Source organism: Pinus tabuliformis, chromosome 4_2 (assembly GCF_031772625.1).
Source record: "Pinus tabuliformis cultivar Carrire ecotype Pingquan chromosome 4_2, CPIR1, whole genome shotgun sequence".
Classification (NCBI taxonomy): Eukaryota; Viridiplantae; Streptophyta; class Pinopsida; order Pinales; family Pinaceae; genus Pinus; species Pinus tabuliformis.
This window is the reverse complement of record NC_142304.1, coordinates 757,196,623-757,217,039: the sequence shown is the minus strand read 5'-3', so window position 1 is coordinate 757,217,039 and position 20,417 is coordinate 757,196,623.

Here is a 20,417-nt window from a genome sequence, read left to right as displayed (position 1 = left end):
GTCTCTGGAAGAGTTGGGATTTCCTCCCATTCGACTAGAGACTCACCTCCACCCTCTCCCTCTGCGGTGAAAGAACCTTGACACAAGTAACACTAGCACCAGGCACGCCAACCTCAAAGAAAAAGTAGACTACTCTCATGTGTTGACAAGCAAGATCTAAGGAAAACATTTAAGATAATGGCAACCGGGCCATCATATCGGATGGGACTCCGACATCAAATGCTGTGAGGTATACTTGGGACTTCATACTGGGGAGATCCCATAAATATTGGCGGGTCTAGCATTGTCAACATTTCTAGTGCTAGGAGGAGGGCTGCCAATTATTTATGGCTGAATTTCCTCTCATCCCCAGTCATCAATCATCTGGTCAATGCAGTAACTCTCACTCCCTCTCACCTACGCGCAACTCTGAAGTTGGTTACTACTCACCTCCTAGGACTGAACAAGAAATTTTTTATCAACACCTTCTCTCCTATTAGGGTCCTATAATTATTATAGGGTCACTTGAGAGTGATTATTATATTTTGTATGTTGTAAATAATATTCCATATTGTAAATTATTTCCAAAAAAGGTCAAAACCTTAAGAAAAATAAAAAAATACACTTGCAAGACTAAATGCAGAATTAGAGGATAATTAAGTATGTTTAGATTAAATTAATCACCTCATTTAAATGTGATTAAATAAAGAAAATTGCGGCAAGAAAAGATTGCAACAGGAAGGAAGGAATGGCGATGGTTAGGGTTTGCTCGAGCAGAGTTTCTGGTGCCGCCGCATCGGCTCCCAAGCCTGCTTCAGGGGTCGAAGTCGATCCAGGGTTTGGGACGACGGGGAACACTGCTGATAGGCTGTCATTACTGCAAGAGCCTTCAGAGAAATGGCTTGCCTCCCGCAGAAAAACGCCTCAAATACACCCAGATCCGCGCGGCTATGCATCTGTGGGGTTCAAAAGGAATCATGCGATCCTGGATCGGGAAGGAAACTCAAGCTTTCAGCGAGACCGGGAGGCGAGGGCATCAACGGAGCCTCACCTTTTTAAGTGGATATACGAGGAGGCCTGTCTCTTGCGGAAGATCGAGGCCCTAAACGGCGCTCTTGAACAAAGAAGCTGCCGTGCCGTATGGCTTTTAGAGGCCAGGCATCGCCAAAACCAGAACGCACGGAGAAACGGTAGGGGAGGGCTGCACGATGCAGATCCGATCCTTCCTACAACGCAGGGGGCCAAACATCGTAGTTCCGGCTTGGATCTACACGATCTAGCCTATATCCGAGCACAGCTTGCTTCCAGGCAGCAGATCGAGGGCACCAATCATAGATCGAGCAGAGTTTTAGCAGATCCAGACAAGTTCAAGGAAAAACAAACAAAAACAGCGTCAGATCTGGAGGTTTGCTTACAGCCAGAGCAGGTAACAACTTCTTGGTTTCAGATTCTGATTAAACCCCCTCAAGGAAAAACTTGTTTAGTATGGGTTCATGCAGGAAGCACCTCCTTGCAGCTGAAACAACAGATTTGGTCAGAAATGGGATACCCAGTTCAGATCCAACATCTGGTTAGTGGCAGGCGGTCTCTCCAGGATCTTAGGTCGATGGATAGCTATGAGATTGGGCCAGGATCAATCATCACTTTAAACTTTAGATTGAGAGGTGGGGCTCTGCCTCAGGGACAGCCAAGCTCCTTAGGGGGAGACAAGGGAAAAAAATCTGCTCCCCAGCACCAACCCAAGGGAGGTTTATCCTACAAAAACATTCTTCAGGGCAACAGAGACACAGGGTCCTCTTCAGATCAAGGTGGAAACATACCCAGGCCATACATTGTAGATCAGTCAGAGCAAACCCCAGCCTTAAATTTAGATTCTTCAGGGCTTGACGATTTCGTTAAGTCCTATGAAACGCAAGCTCTAATTTGCCGTTTCAACAGCTTTTGGCCTAAACCTTTGGATCTATTCCATTGGATTTTCACCAGCTGGACCATGGAATGTGAGATTCATCTATGTTCAAAGGGGTTTTTTATAGTAAAATTTACATCCAAGGAAGTCAGAGATACAATCATCAGTACAAGGCCATGGTTTTGGGGAACATCGGGGTTGTTTATGACCCCATGGTTTCCAGATTTTGATCCAAACAAAATGACTGTAACCAAAATGCCGGTCTGGGTCAGACTATACAATCTCCCTCTGCACTTTTGGAATGAACAAGTCTTGGAAGGTATTGGAAATAGTATAGGGAAATATATCAAAACAGACCTGGAAAGGATTGATGAAAGGATCTATACCTTCGCACGTATTTGTGTGGAAGTAGATTTAAGTAAAGGGTTGTCGGACAATATAAGGCTGATCTACAAACAACAAAACTGGTTGCAAGTACTAGATTGTGAAAACACTGCTTTCAGATGCAGGCTCTGTAGACAGACATGACACTTGCAAAGCTCATGTCCAGAAGCCAAGAAAGTAAACAGTAAAAAGAAGCAGAAGAAAGGATGGCAATTTTCACCCCCAGATTCAGAGGAAGAAGAATCAGAAGTAGAGGTGGAAGAGACCCCTGTAGAGAAGACTGAGGTATTTCAAGAAATGGAGAATCAGAAGGGAACCACACCGAACAACAAGACAGAGATGACAAGAGTGGATCCAAGCATGGGAGGCATCAAACGACATCACCACTCTGATACTTCAGACTCAGACAAAGAAACTGGCCCACAGAATGCAGAAACACAGTTAGTCATTGCTTCGATCGAGCCCACTCAAGGAGAGTGGCGTAAGGTCGAAAAGAAAAAGGGGAGAAAAACTTGAAGCGTGAGTCTTACTCACAGCCGGAATTCAGTTTTTTCTGCCTCTTTCTTTCTCTCTCCTCTCTTCTCTTTTCTTATTCTCTATGCACGTTAGTCTTCTAACGATGCGGGGGGTGCGAAAGCACTCGAGCCTTTGTGGCAGCTTACAGAATGTTTCAGAGCATATGCTAGTGTAACTTTTCATTATCTCTTTAATAAAAGTTACTATTTTTTCCTTTGGAAAAAAAAAATGTGATTAAATAAAACTGTAATAAATACCTTGGTACTATAGTTTGATTTTATTGTAAGGTTGAAAACGACAAAAAAATATTTTGTCACATGGGGTTAAACAATTGCATATTTCCCACTCCTCGATTCTCTTGCTCCATAGATCGACGACTCACAATCCTTTTCGGCCCACCTTCTCCATCCTAGCTTTACCACTGGGGGGGGTTCAAAAAGTCGATTTTACCCTGCTAGTGCCACGCTACGTGTCTTCCCCTTTGCGTTTCGCAACCACCCCCCCCCCCCCCCCCCCACGATACCGCCTACCACTTCGACCCCCCTCCAAAAACTGCTTACCAACTTCATGCTTACTACTCTCCTTTCCCACTATCTTTCCCGCGCACTCCTGATTATGTTACCCTCCATTCCCCGACTGCCATGTCATCTCCCACATCCACATCATTCATCTGTCTCATGATCAGTTGAAACTATGCTTTTTCCTATACGCCACATTGATTTCAAACATGGTTTCCAAACCAATGAGGACGAATTTTCAGAAACTGAAAGATTTTTTTCTGCGAACATCCTCATGTACAAAAACCTCTCTTAGTTTTCTAATAGCTATTATGGTTTGGGATATACAGATGAATCTTTGTAGACATATTTTCCCAAAGTTTCCTGTTCAGTCATACTTTTACCAAACATATTGTGGTCAATCGAGATGACTCTTGAGAAACTGGAGGAGGTTTGTGTTCCTAAGATGACAAGTTACACTAATCTACTTCACATTTTACACAACTGTTACAGAATGAGAGATACATTTACATATTTATAGCCTATTTTTCGGACTGTGTAAAGTCCTATTTCAGTGACCTTTTTACAGAGCACATTGGGAACAACGAGAGCTGAATTTTGGGAACCTGAGAGAGGTTTATCTCAAGAATATATTTATCTACAATAACCTCTCTCATGTTTTACATAGCTCTCTTGGATTGAGATATACAAAGGGATGACTCGACCCTATTTTGCATAATTTCGGGAGGAAAATGCTCAAAGATAGTTAGCCACCTCATCAACTAAGAGTTGCAATCAAATTCGAATTTATCTTCTTTGTCAACAAAAATTCATAATGATAGTGCCAAGTAGATATATTAGTTTTGAATGTCCTACATTTCATTTCTATTTGTGTAAAACAGTTTAGGATATTTGTAAAAAGATCTTGAGATTTTTATCAAGATATTTTAGTTTAGAATTTGTATAAATACTTCATCATTTGAAGTAAGAAATGGTTGGGTTTTGTAACGAGAAAGACTACCATTATTTGTAAAGTTGTTCACTGAGTTCAAGTGACCTTTTGTAGTAATACAAGACAAGTTGTTTCAGGATTCCTGTGTCATATCTATTTGGTGAAGTGCATCTACTGTTCTTTGTTTATTTTCTCTGTCTATCATGCTTATGTATTCTCTATTCTTAATTGTTAAACATAAAGTATAAGTACATAATTTGTTTCTTAGCACTTTGTACTCGGTGTTGACAATTCTAAATGTTTTCCTCTGATATCAAGTTAAAGAATTCTTAACTTCTCTTTAGCTTCAATTGAATCTATTTCTCTTCTTCCACTTCATTTCATTTAAATCTAAGAGATCCAATAGTATGCCTACCTTGCCTTGTTTCACTTAAGCTTGATACTTCTACAAATTGATCATCCCAAGCTCTTCTGAATCCATTGCCCAATGGCCTTCCCTTGTTGTTCCAACCAAACCAATTCAAAAACCAAACTCTGAGCCCAATAACTAGCCTAAAATTCCCAATAAACAAAGCTAAATCTCACAGAGAGACCCCTCTATGAGTTTAGGAGGGCTAGATCCTAAATTCGAAAGTGGTTTTGATGTTGCCTTCGTGGTTTTTTTCTTCAGCCTTGAAATTACAAAACGCTAACATAGTGGCGACCATACTAGGGAAAGGACATTTTGTGGGCTTGATTGTGGGGAAAAAAACTCAACATTTAAGCGCGATTGAATCATAGGTGATCTGGGATGGGTGACCTCCTGGAAAGTCCTAAGAAATTAGTCAGTTATGACTACCCCTCATGGAAGTGGTATGTGATTCATTTCACTAGTTTCAATCCCACTTCTTCACCCTTGTGAGCATCACTCAATGCAATGAGTGCTTAGTGGACTATTCAAAATTCATAAGAAAATAGTCGGTTATGACTACCTCTCATGGAAATGGTCATAGATGAATGACTTACTTAACGTAGTTGAATCCAAAAAAATCATAAGAAATTAGTCAGTTATGACTACCTCTCATAGAAATGGTCATAGATGAATCATTTACTTAATGTAGTTGAATCCCAAAAAATGATATCTAATATAATGCACTGCGAAAACCCCTCAATACTTAAATCATTATAATTATTGAAATATGAAATTAGAACATTTAAAATATTTTTATTTTATATTATTATAATTGTTAAAATATTAATTAAATGTATAAATTGTTTTCCTTCCAAATAAAATATAATATTTATTTCAGATATAAAACTAAATTTTTAAAACCTTACCATTTTTTTTTTACCTAAAACAATATAAATGATTTATGTATACTTAGTAATAAGTATTAAATAAATTTTTCAAAATAAATATAAATATGTACGTTAACGTAAATGGCACTCCATTAATTAATAAGATATTTAAATATTAAAAAATTTCAAGGTCTAAAACCATGTAATATTTATAGTGAAAGATAAAAGTAGAGAGTCCAAAACAAAACATTCTTTTAATTGGTAATTAATTTATGAAAATGTCTCCCTATGGGATGACCGAGTAAATAGCACAATGGATGTTATTCCTTCCACTCACTTTTAAATTCCATGGGGAAAAATAGGGTTCTCCCTTATTCCCTCCACTCACTTTTAAATCCTATGGGGACAAATAGGGCTCTGTCTTGTGGAGTGAAGCGATTTACTAATTCACCATGGTTTTAATAATAATAATAATAATTTATGAAACTCAGTCATAAAAAAATCATGAATTTATTCCAAACAAAATATATTTTTATTTTTATTTTAATTTTTTATCAAAACAATCTTATACTATAATTTTAACCATTTATATTTATAATTTTAATATTTTTACTAACTAATATATATATGGAAAGCGGTATTATTTTAAAATAAAATAACAAATTTATTAAAAATTATAGTTCCATTTTATTAATAATTTTTCCTTTGAAATTTTGTTCTTAAAGTTTTTAACTTGTTTTAACTATAATTATCTAAATGTCTCATTATATAATCACTTTATAACTAGTCATAATAATATGGGAAAATTAGCATTTTGTTCGGAAAAAGGAAGGAATAATTTTGAGTAAGATGGAATCACACATATAAGAGTTTAACATTATATTATATTATATTATTTTAATAATATTATGGAGTGGTAGCTAGTGGGTTTAATTCTCCCTCCACTTAGGTTCTATTTTATGGAGACATGTTAGCCTATGCAGAAAAAAATTGAACAAGTTGAAAATACTGGCGAGTTTGTGCCTCGTGAACCATTCAAGTAGAGTTCCCTTCACTCTTTTGAATTTAAGTATTGAGTGCTTTTCACAGTGCACTATATTAGATATCATTTTTTTGGGATTCAATTGCGTTAAGTAAGTCATTCATCTATGACCATTTCCATGAGAGGTAGTCGTAACTCATTAATTTCTCATGATTTGTGAATAGCCCACTTAGCACTCATTGCATCGGGTGATGCTCACAGGGGTGAAGAAGTGGGATTGAAACTAGTGAAATGAATCACATAGAGTCAATCATCACTTCCGAGGCTTGCACCCAGTAAATAAGACTTCCCAGGAGGTCACCCATCCCAGATCACCTATGATTCAAGCGTGCTTAACTATTGAGTTTTCCCTCCACAATCAAGCCCACTTAGCTTGCTACCCCATTTGCAAAACCTTAGCAATTATTGTGCCTCATGAACCATTCAAGTAGAGTTCCCTTCACTCTTTTGAATTTAAGTATTGAGGGGTTTTCACAATGCACTATATTAGATATCATTTTTTTGGGATTCAATTGCATTAATTAAGTCATTCATCTATGACCATTTCCATGAGAAGTAGTTGTAACTGACTAATTTCTCATGATTTTGAATAGTCCACTTAGCACTCATTGCATTGGGTGATGCTCATAGGGGTGAATAAGTGGGATTGAAACTTGTGAAATGAATAACATAGAGTCAATCATCACTTTTGGGGCTTGCACCCGGTAACCAGGACTTCCCGGGAGGTCACCCATCCTAGATTGCCTCTAGCTCAAGCGCGCTTAACTGTGGAGTTTTTTCCCACAATAAAGCCCACTTAGATTGTTATCCCATTTGCAAAACCTTAGCAAGTATTGTGCCTCATGAACCATTCAAGCAGAGTTCCTTTCACTCTTTTGAATTTAAGTATTGAGTAGTTTTCACAGTGCATTATATTAGATATTATTTTTTGGGATTCAATTGCGTTAAGTAAGTCATTCATCTATGACTATTTCCATGAGAGGTAGTAACTGAGTAATTTCTCATGATTTTTGAATAGTCCACTTGCTAAGTGGATGATTGAATCCACACTATGATAAACAAATAATGATTCTTTTTTGCTTAGTCTAACTAGGCTGCAAGTTTTTCCAGGAAACATGATTTTTGAATAGTCCACTTGCTAAGTGGATGATTGAATCCACACTATGATAAACAAAGAATGATTATTTTTTGCTTAGTCTAACTAGGCTGCAAATTTTTCCAGGAAACAATAGAAATTAATGCAGGATTTTGGTAAAATCTAGCAAATCTTTTTTGGAAATCTCAGTTATAGTTGTCAAGCTTCAAGATTTTGGGTGCTTAGGGCTTTTTCATAGTGCTAAATCCATTTATACCATCAAAAACAAGATTCAAACACTCCTAACATCAATTTTTTTTAACAAAAAAAGTCAGATTCCAATGGGTTTCGAATCTCCGAATAAATTTTCTGCTCGGTAGAAAAACTACAAATCATTAAAGACTCGAACCAAACCTTCAAGGAAATGTTGAATATCTGTGATAAAATCTGATGAAGGATGTGCGTGAGATTTGAGACAGAGATTTAAATTACATAATTTGATTTACAAAATGAAACAATGTCTAGCACGTCACACTTAAAAAGCTGGTAAATCCAAAAGTACTATTGTACTCTTTCCTTTTTTTTTTTTTTTTTTTCCATAAAGAGTTATTGTGCTTTACTTTTGTTCAATTCCCAAACTTGCTTTTTCTATTTTGAGTTTCTTTAGAGGATTTTGCTTTTCCCAATGCTTATGATTTCATATAAAATTTACAAGAAATTTGTGAATTCTTTAGATTATATTTTGAATTTTTAGAAGTTAAGACCTAGACACTAACTTGGAGGAAGTTTTACATTTACGTGAATATTTTTTATTCTTTTTAGTTTATTTTTAGGAAAGGTTTTATTCTTTTGGAAAGGAATTTTTGGGCTATATTTAGAGAAATATGTTTTTTTAGGTTGTATTTTGGTTTGAAATAATAATTCTTGTATTAGATTTAGGTTGTTTAGTGTATTTGTATTAAGTTGGTAATACACAATTGAAATATTGAGATTATGAAAGTTGAATGAGATATAATTTACCACTTATTTTACCAATGAAAGATTTAAAACCATTGTGAAGAAATATTGATTTTCTAGAATGGGAAATTTCTATTAAGAAGAAATAACAGGTACATATTACTTTGACCTCATTTTAAGCCTTCTATGTCATTTGACGAAGGATATTTTTTATTTTATTTTGCCTATGTCTAATATGGTGACATTCAAAATGTATGTTTTATTCTTATTCTCATTTGTATTCCCTATTATTGATGATTATCTCATTCAGGAAATTTTCTATAATTGTTGTAAATCAAGACAATGTACTATTATTCTGCATCAAGTTGAACTCGACCCAAGGGATTATAGATTAGAAGACCCTACTATTTTTGTATATTGGTTGATTCAATAGTAGGTTTTGAATGACATTGTTTGCTTAAATATATTTTCGCTTGATGTACCACAACCAATTGTCATAGGTTCTTTCATAGTGCATAACATTCTACATATGCATTCGTGGAGTAACTCAGAAATAATATATTTCCCATCTCCATAGAGTCCCATAGTTTGTCTATACATATCAAACAAGCCCTAGTGCAATAAGCACACTTTTCTTGGTAATGAAAAATGACATTTTCTTATCACCTACAATACAAGATGTGGCAGGTATTCAAAGGATGGTTCTTATATTGTTAGCAATGGAAACCTTTATAATTCTGCATCATCTAATAGACCCGCAATGCATGGAAATTTTGTATGAACTCTTTGGTATGGTATTCACCTAATGTTTTACGCTACCAACAAAATAATTTGCCACTTCAAAGGTAAGTGAAACATATTTTCACTCATAAGTAAAGATACTCTTATTATTTACAATTATACATAGGCAAAACTGATCATTTACCTAGGTTTTATCTTTTCATCATTATTTAATAGTAAACCTAAAAACATAACCCATAACCCCCAAAAAAAAATAGTCGGTTTGTTTTAGAATTTTTTTTTTTTTGTTTTTAGAAGTTTTTCTATATCACCATAATTTTATGGTAATAAATATTTTGAAATTATAATGTAATGTGATGGATTATAAACATTTTAAGAGAGTTTTTTTTTCAATCCTCTTTTAGGATCATTATAACTAGAAAAAAAATAGTTTTTATCTTAATTATTTTGAAATTATAATGTAATGTGGTGGATTAAAAACATTTTAAGAGAGTTTTTTTTTCCAATCCTCTTTTAGGATCATTATAACTAGAAACAAATAGTTTTTACCCTAGTAATGTTGGATTTTTTTTTCAATTTTTAAATTTGATTAATAATATTAATTTTTAATAATGTCTTTATTTACAATTTTTAAAATATGATTAATAATATTAATTATTAATATTAATATTTCTTTTATGGCATCTCAATTTCTCATAAAATAATATTCTTAATATTATTATTATTTTGCAATTTTTTGTCCTTGTAATTTAATTACCATTTTACATTTTCATATATTATCCCTTAAAATGCAAATAATTTGACTTTTCATTAAAGTTTGCAACAATATTGGATAACCTCTTAATCATAACTTCCCAAATTCAAGAAGAGTACATAGACTGTCTCAAGATATGGTTTTAGGTCCAACATCGTTCGAACTTTTCACAATATGAACATTGCATGATCTATTAAAACAAATACAATGAATACCAAATTTTTGAACAATAACAGTGAGATTGATACACCCTGTTCATATTCATCACTCATTCTTGGCAAATCTTAATATACTATATCTAAACAATTTTACTTGTATAAGTAAGGGTTGATATCAATATTCCACAACATTTTCATCATTTCAATGGATTTCAGCATAGTTCAATAGCAAAAATTTGAGATTGTAGTCTCTTTCTTATACTATATTATTATTTTTTATTAATACAAGGGATCCAAATATCTTTCTGTGACCAGTTCGTTAATTTGTATTTCATCCAAGGAAAAAGAGTTGTAAATGCAATAAGTAGTGTATAATTAACCGTTACATGACATGTAACAAGGAAGAAACCTAGCAAGTCATTACCAATTTTACCAATTGCCTTTCAAACTCCAAATCCTTCCACATATGACATCATTATTAGTGAAAGAGAAGCCACTTAAATGCTTATGTTAATCATATAATATCTTAACTGCAATGATATGCACATGCATTCCAATCCTATTATCCCTGATAGTATTACATGATTAAACAAGGAACCAACTACACCCATAACTTGTAATGTTATTTCAAGCCGATCTCTGATATGATCAGACCATTTTCGAAAAGTAAAATATTTTATTCATGCAACATATATCTTTGTAACTATATGCCACAATGCCTACATAGAATAAACACCCACTAATAGATCCATTACAAGCTCGAGGTTAGAATTTCCAATTAATTTATGGCATCAACACTAGAACATATATAATGTGTTTAACCTTACAATGCAATTGGGTTCTTCCACCACAAAATTTTTGTGGAAGCCAATTATTATATAATAGAAGTCAGAATATAAAAAAGAAATGCATCAGATCCAGAAGCATAAGGTTCATAATTGAGATCATGTAGTAATACTCCTACAAACTTTGTTGATATAAATAAGTACTCACCAATTTCAAGGCCATGCCATGGATGTGCTGCAATTGTTCGCCGAGTCATGGAAGAAATAATGCGTTCAATCAACACAATGTCAGGAAACCCAAAGCTCGCATTACCATCTCCATGAGGAGTAGCCATAGCTCAACAGTAGCAAAGGCCTCTTACCTGTTTCAGAGACATTCCAATTAAATAATTGCATATAGCCAATGTTATGATGAAGTAATATTGAAGAGGATCAAATTCTTCCATAATTATACAACATTGACCCATACTAGTCCCCATACCCTCCATATATATATTTTTTATTATATTGTTTTAAAATATTCTTTAAAACTTACTCGACATTTTTTTCAATACAACTTTCAACTTTTCTTAATAAACTTTTCAAGTGCACAGAAGGAGACAAATATGCATGGACTAGCTTCGATGGACTTCATTCTTATGTAAATTAAATTGGATGTTTAAGATTATTAAACTTACAATATAATTCATTTTGGATCATACCAGATAGTAATGTCTCGATACTGTTTTGGTCAAAATCATATTTTTATTTAAATAAAAATATATTTATGTTGACGGTGCTGGACCCGCCAACATGTCAAGGGATCTCCCCGGTAAGAAGTCCCAACTAGATCTCAAATCGTTTGGTGTAGGAGTCCCAGCAGTGGGTCGTACGGTATCGCCTTGACCACAGTTTCTCACAAAGGCAAGTAAGATTTCCCTCTTGGTAGCAAGAGTGTGACATATGCATCAAGTCAAGGAAGGTGCATGAGCGGTTCTAACACATAGAGGCTAAGGTGAGTGCGCCCTTGGAAACCAGTGAAAGCACAAAGTTAAGAAGGGAACACACGAGCTAAGATGCATCACAAACTAGAAGGCAAGTGAGATAGCAATCCGAAGTGATGGTTAAACTAACAACACATTTAAGTAATATTCATACATACATATATAGAAAATAGCTACACATGCATGCATGAGCAGACAGATACATATATCATTTAGAGTAAACAAGATAACTGAAATACAATACAACATATGAATGAAACGTGCTGGCTCTATTATATTAAGAAGTGTAAGTTCCAGTCATACAATACAACCATGACCAACCACTAGTTCTGACAGTGGAACGTTACAATCACTGCTGCTTGCTCCTCCAAAGAGATATACTAGCTCTGCACAGTGGAGAAGCCAAGGCTCGTTACAATACTCTCCAAGATTTCTCTAAGATACTCCTATCGGAAGTTTGGCTGACCAAAAGCCTCTACAATGAGTTATGAGGGACTATATATAGCAAAGGGTGGGGTGGCCCTTGACATTGCCCTTTGTGACTATTCATCTATCCTCATGAATCTTCATTTACTCTATGAATGTTACATCTAACTATCGACACTTGAACTTCCACTTGACAAGACATCACATACAATCTGCACATGTACCCATGTGAGAAAAAAGTAGGCTTGAGCAAGCCATGCAAGACTTCACTATGACTCAGATAAATGTGGGAAGACCAGCTCTTCGACATCCTCATGGTGGTTGACGGTGGTGAACTGATGCCATGCTTGGTAGTCCGCGATGGTGTCTGTGTACTCTGTGGTGACATATTTCTGGAAATGAACTCTTGCCTCCATAGCATTTAGGTACACTGCTCAAGTCCTTTGTCCAACTCGTCTAATAACATGCGCATCATTGTCTTGAGTGCATCCAGACCAACAACATAATGATGCATGGTGTTTGCACTGATCACAAAGTATGCGTTGGTGGCCATGTGCATCAACTCGTCAAAGTACGAGTCAAGCTCCAGTTGGACTTGTTCTTTTGTCTTTGCCTCAGTGAGTGTCTCAATAGATGGGATCGTGTGTGCACGCACAACAACATCCATACTCCTGAATACCCGTGCATGGGAAGCCTGTAGACTAGTGATGAGCTATGGGAGATCTTCATATTTCCAGATCTAACTATGGTTGCGTGGCTTCAGCTTGACCGCTCTGGGCTTCATCATCTTGAGCAAGTGTAACGGGGCTCCCTTGCATCTCATTGTTCATGTTTTCATGTAATCAACAACAACATGCACGTTTAAAAAGATATGTGCTATTCTAGCACATCGCTACTACCAACCGTTGAGATGGACAACTGCTTTATGCACGGTGCCAAACTTGGAATACAACGGCCACATGATTGTCTCAAGAGACAATACTTCATCCAGTATTGCCTTCTTCAACTTTGCTTGGGTGGATGTTGTAATTAATTCTCCTCCTTGCTTGGCCGTCTGTAACTCCTTATCCATTCACTCGTTCTCAACTATCAAGAAGCGAACACTCGAGTTAGTGGCTTCAGCATATGCTCTAGGAGCATCGGCCAATGCTGTTGGATGCTTGCGAACATTAGAAACGATCACTCGTTCCTCAAACTACACATGAGATGGGTGATCATTCAGAGTAGACACTCTGCGAGATTGCATAACTCTATGTTGCGACTCATCGAATGAGATGTTGTGCATCTCTCCTTCCGGATTGTCTCCAAGGATCTTAGTGTCTCCTTGGTCGCTTGGGACTTGCTCCGCTTCCGGATTTGGTGAAGCTGGTAAGTCAACCTCCTGGTGGTAAGGCATGAGGTCGATCTCTTTCTCTAACTCCTGCTGCTCCATATCTGTATCCATCTACTCAAGTGCTTGTTCAATCTCTTTAGCAATGTCCTACTCCTGCAACTGCTCACCCTGTCTACTTGGTGCCAGCTGTTCAGATGAGTTGACTACCTGTATGGTCGTAGTTTCATCTGTTTTTACATGTTGTGCCCGCTGATGTACCCGTCCTTACTTTGCTTCTCTCTCTTGTCTGCGCAACTCCTGTTCCTTCTGGATTTGATCCTTCAACTCATGCAACTCCTTCTGTGTTTCCTCCATTCTCTGTTTATCTCGCTGCCTTTACGCGTTCCTCCTATCACTCTGTTGCCTCTTTGCCTCTATTGCCAAAGCTTCTCTCTGAAAAAGTGGGTATGCTCGGAACTTGCAGCTTTGTTCTACCTCTGCGCTGTCGACAATCTCCCTCTTGCCTTTATCGCTCGCCGGTATGTTTACCTCTGCTGTTGGTGCTCTCCCGAACGCTGCTTCACGCTGGTTCGATAACCATTCCAAAACAATGCCGACCAGTTCATTGGGCTTGGAGAAGTTGTAAGAATATCTCCATGGGTCCTTCTCTGCCCAATGACACGCCCCGTGGATCCACTGAAACTGTACTCTCATGCAGTGATCTTTTATGAAACAATGCGGGTCATATGGATTGTAGCTTCAGGCATCAAATGGATATTTCTTGATCTCCTCTACTTTGACATCCGCGTGCCTGAAAGTCTGTATCTCGTATAACCCAATCCGCAATGGAAGAGTGGGCCAAGGTGCTTTCTTCTTCCAGTAAAACCTAGTGAACAGTCCTACCGAGATGTGGTATGATACTTCATGCATGAGGAGCTTGTCCAAGGAAAACTTCGACAAAACATGTGGTGGCTTCTCCACGTTGTACATCTGTATGAAGGTGCCAGACGGTGAGGCATACCAATATGCTATGTTGATCAGTGCCTCCATTGCTGCCTTCGACATGCTAGGTGGATCCTGCTCAAATATCATCTTGTATACCAGGGTGACAAAATGATCTGAAAACTATGTGATGACTCCTCTGAGGTTGCATTCAAACAACATTTTACAATAAGTGTTCATAAAGGTCTCCTCTGATGTCCATGCCCACTTCAAGCGCGGGAACTCTTGATGGGCACAGATTGCATCCAAGATGTAAGAGAACATGTAGATTTCTACTTGCTGACCTTTGGGCGGTTGCTGAGCTCTTGCTACCTATTCCTTCAGCCTGTGAGCCAACATGTCAGACCAGTTGCATGCTTTGCCTTCATTGGCCAGTTGGTCCAATGCGATCACCCAACTCTGCAGGAAGGTTTCTGTGCTCTCTTGGCCATAAAAGTGACATGCAAAGATGACCAAGTATTGATATGCCTTCCACAATATCTTTGTTTTGTAAACATGGTTGGGTGTCATCCTAAATTTGGCTGGCTCCTTCACCCAGTTCTTCAAGATATCCCTGGAGTTGGCATTGCTACTGGGTATGCTGAAGGGTGTCTCCATGGTGATCACTGGCTTCGACATATGGTACATCTGTTCATAATCTTGTGCCCTGAAGGTAACAATCTCCATCCCGCTGATGCTACTCAATGTCATCATCTCAAGATTAGTGTGCGAGACGATCCAATGTATCATGTCCGCGCATGGGAACATGGGATACCTGCATGCAATCCGGTACAAGCTGTACTTGTGAATGTTCACATAGACTTGGCGGTCTTCGAGGTCTTCCTTAAATGTGCCTACAAATGCATCATTGACCTCTTTCCATTTCAGCTTGATGTCCTTGTCTACAATCATCTTGGTGCCTTCATTGATCGGAAAACTTGTAGACACTCGCTCAACTACTACTCCAGTTGGACTTCCGTCGGTGTCCTTTGATCTTGCTCTCTTGCAGGCCATTGATCCTGAACTGCTGAGAGGTGGACAAACACCTGCTAGATTTGGAGGCATGGCAACATGCATGGCAATAAATCTGTCAGCTAAAACCAAATCAAACTTGAGTAACAACATGCAACATACCTAGGGATTGACCGGCAAGGATTGCACAATTTTTCCTAGGAGGATGGGAGACTCGCTGGCGGAACTGTGCAAAAGGTAGTTCGGACTGCTAGGAGGTTGGTTGAATGCTGGAATTGCGCAATGCGCAATCCAAACTGGCCTGCTGGGTGCTAGGATTGCGCAATACACAATTTCAACTGGAAAGGGTTGCAGGCCTAGTGACTGCATTGCACAATTTTCTGGGCTAGTAGTCATTGACCCTTAGAATTGTGCAATGCAAGACTGGAGGACAATCACTAGGTAGAAATGCACATTTTTTGGGAGGAAGGCAGAGCCTTCCTCTCAGGATTTCACAATTTTGTCTAGGAGAGGCAGAGTCCGGGCCAAGGTTGCTCAGACCCGCCGACGGGCAACTGAAAGAAAATGTGGATGTGAATGCATGGCGATACTGAATGTAAGAAGGAGTGAATGATCGTGCATGCAAACAATGAATGAAAGATTTATAAAACAGAACAACATGCATGTGTGTGAAGTGAGCCGACGAATCTACAACCGTTCGTGCAAAATAGTGTCATGCGACAACAGTGAGATGCTAACCAAAACTGAAATGGTGTTAGTACAAGCTGATATGCATGCAAACGACAACAAGCATTCAAAAAAATCAGGCAGACAACACTCACACAAGCCAAAACACAAAAAGCGGCATACATGTTGCAAAAGACAAGCTAAGCAGACTTACCTGGAAATAGATGAGCTGGATGTGTCAAAGACTCCTGTATGTGCTATGGGATATCAGAGCTCCAAGATCGATGTGAGGAAGTGAAATATGAAGCGTCGAATAAATAAGTTTGAGGCTCATGATGGGCATGCCACAAATCTAGGAAAAAGCGACACTTGGAGGAAAGATTCTAAAACGATCTTTGCATCTAACCTCCAGCTGCTAAAAATAGATCCCTAAAATCTAGGGATGCTTTTTTCATGTTTCTTTTTTCTATTTCGGGAAAAAGAAGCCCATGCATGCAAGTTAAGTTTTCTGAGCCCCGAGTGGAATTGGTCAACCTGATGGAACATGCAACAACCTGCTTGCCTGAGGGATAAATTTGTACATTTCTAAGAGGAAGCTGGGCTGATTGCCCAGAGGGATTGCACAATTTCTGGGAGGAGTAGCTGACTCCTGCCTAGAATTGTGTAATTTCTTGGCTGAGCAGTCATGTTAGGTCATATTGCGTAGTTTTCTCTAGGAAGGTTGATTGACAGGATTGTGCAACTTTTGAGCCGAGCAAGCTATCAGTCAGATTTGCACAATTTCTGGATGGAAGACTGGTTCCCCTCTAGAATTGTGCAATTTCTTGAGGGATCTACTCATCCAGTAGTTGGACCATGTATGGGGAAGCATCCCGTGAGGGGAGTGAAACAAGCCATCATGCACAAGCTGTCAAGCTGCTAGAAAACCAATGAAGCTCATGTACTTGATAGTGCAAGACATGCTATTGAGGATGGTTGGTAGGGAGGCCCCAAAACGGAGCTAAGGAAAAATTTTGGAGGGTGGTTGTAGCCGCTACAACACTTGGGGACACACTGGTAGAACTCCAGCTCTTTGAATGGACCTTGTTCATGAAAAACAAGTCTAACACCTCCGGAAGTATTGTTTAGTTCTCTGTTCATCTTGGTTTCCACACATGCTTGATTGTAAGATGTGGCATCTTCCAAGCTCTTGGTCAGTCAACACACATTCCAAGCTAAGCCAAAACAGTTGTTTCGATTGGGGATGAGGGGTATATTGGTGCACAAGCAGTATAGTCGTTAGAGTTTTAGTTTCATCTCTAGTGTTGCTCCACTGCCAGCAGGCCTGAACAGTACCCCGACAGAGTCATGCAGGAACACAAGCATCGCTCCATTGCAAGCGAGCTTGGTCTGTACCTCGGTGGAGTTACTTGCATCACCTCTCTGCATAGGAAGCCTTTCTCTTCTTTCAACTTATTCATTTCTTATTTTTTCGAAATTTTTCACTTTTCATTTTCATAACTTTTTATAGCACTTATTCATTTCAAAGGCGGAAGAGGGATCCCGACTTATTGAGAGAAGAAGTGGTTGTTCCTTTAGAGAAGTAGTTTATATATACCTCTGACGTGCCTGTTAAGATTCCCCCCCTCACCTTACTCTACTTGACTGAGCTGCCAAGGGTTAACCCAAAACAACCAACTAGAGTAGGTGACACTAGTTAGCACGCAAGCACTATGTTTTCACCAAGGTTCACTTCGAACAATACGTATTTTCCATCGACGTATCATGGAATAAAGATAACAAGTTCTTCATGCAGAGGCAGGACGATAAATAACCAAGTAGTGATAGCTGCACAAGGCCACTTGTACTTTACCCAAATTGTTTCAAGAGTTCCACACAGTCTCATGCGAAACTAACCTACGAACAAAAACAAGAAACAAACAACAAAACAAAGCAAAAGTAGAAGTAAATGTGAAAGAAAGGCAAGTAAGCAAAAAAGCAAGCAGACAAACAAACATGTAAGGAAAGTAAGAAGACAAGCATGCAAGGAAAAGAAAAAAAAGTAAACACTACTCCTACTCCTAAGCTAACGGTGCATGGGCCTGATCACGTGAAGTGATACTTCCAATGCAGCCACCAGTGCATTGGTTGACCCATGTTGGTGAAGACATGGTTCATGAACAACATAGATGTGTGAACCAACAACATGAAATATATAACAATGAAGACAATCACACTCCAAGTTTAACAGTCTCCACAAAACATACGTGAGTGAAAGTGCATGACATGCAGTCTGTGGACTTAGCATGGTGATGTGTGACACTACGTGAAACTATTAAGCATACACATACTATTGACTATGAAATGCAAGCAAAAGAAAGAAACAAAGAGAACTTGCGTCATGCACGTGTGCTTGCTATGTAAGATTCCTCCAATGCATGAGCGATGGGATCGTGTAGTTTGAGTGGAGGAAGAATGATCTGTGTGTGAGATTGATCTTCAACGCATACATATGAGTGATGAGGAGCCTTTGGTGTTTAAACAATTTCCTGATCAAAAATGAAACCAACCTCAGGACAGCGAGGGCCTGAGATAACCATTAGCTCGAGCTGAAGTGCCTCAACAGTCTGTGGGGTTTCGACTTCGCCGATAGATAGATCATCATAAACAGGTGGCTTCGAAAGATCAACTGCGATAGAATCATTGTCATGATCGAATGTGGGAGTAAATAGATCACGACAACTACGATCAGTAAAATCAATGATTTCATCAGCATCCTCATGATTTGATGAATCAAATAGAGGGGTAGATGAGAAGCGGACAAATTCACCCTCTGTGTTTATGGAAAAATCACATGAAAAGTCAAGTGGATTTTCAATGAATACTTTATCCTCTCCGTCGTTAGATGGTGGACTGACATCTGGTGTGTCATGCGAATGATCGACAATGGGTGCATTTGTAGACGGAGATACACATGTGAAATCGTGGATGCAAGGTTCACAAAATATGTCAGGAAAGAAAGGGGGAGGCTCGGACAAAAGGGAGTCATCCTTCGCTAAGTGTTGATGCTCAAGATCCCAATCATACTCTTCATGAATGACAGTGCATGTTGGTTGTGCAACACCAACTCCATCGATGGCTTGATCCTTGTTCACAACAAGTGTAGAGTATGAAATGGAAGAACACAAGACAATATCATCAGGAGGATCGTCCGAGTATGAAGACAGAGGTTAAGTTACAAAATTCATGTGACAACTCAATGGACTCACAAACAAATCTGCGTGAAAATTAAGCAAAGTGATGTTGGGAGGATGTGACAGTTGAACAAATGTGTGTGTGTGCCCTCCCATATCACTCTACAGTGGTGGAGTTGTTTGATGAGGGGATGGAGGACAAGGACTTGTGACAACGACCATATCCATCTATGATTGCGCAACTCCATCACTGAAGTATGTTGAGTGAGGCTCGGGCTCAAAATTATTCTTGGGATGGACTGATTTGTTAAGACAATACTCGAATCTATCCCAAAGATATGGAAATTTCATTTGGCTTTTCGGAGCTTCAAACTGCAAAACACGGAAGCGCTGCCAAAAATCCATAGGCGATTCATGCGGGGCCTTCCGTTGTTGTAACAATTTTTGGTCAAGAGGCTCTGGATTAAAATGGTGGAAGGTATATTCAATTAGATCACAAAACTGCTCGAGTGAGTGCACGCTGTTAGCCGGTAGGCTGCAACACCACCGTTGTGGTGATTCACGAAGTGTGTATGTAAGCAGCAGACTGACCTCTTCTACATAGAACTCGTCTGCATTCTCAAGGAATGCATAAAAGTATTCTAAGTACTTAGGCTAGGCCACTTCGCCTTCACCATCATACGTGAATTCAGACAAGAGATCAAAAAACTCCCTTGTGATGTTGAGAGGTTCGGCATGCGAAAAACATCGTGGAGGGGTGAGTGTGACAGAATCCATGATAGATGTGTAAAGGTTCAAAAAAGGATGAGAGGGCACAGCTTGTCATCTAGCCCTTCTTCTAGCACCAGAAATGTTGACGGTGCTGGACCCGCCAACATCT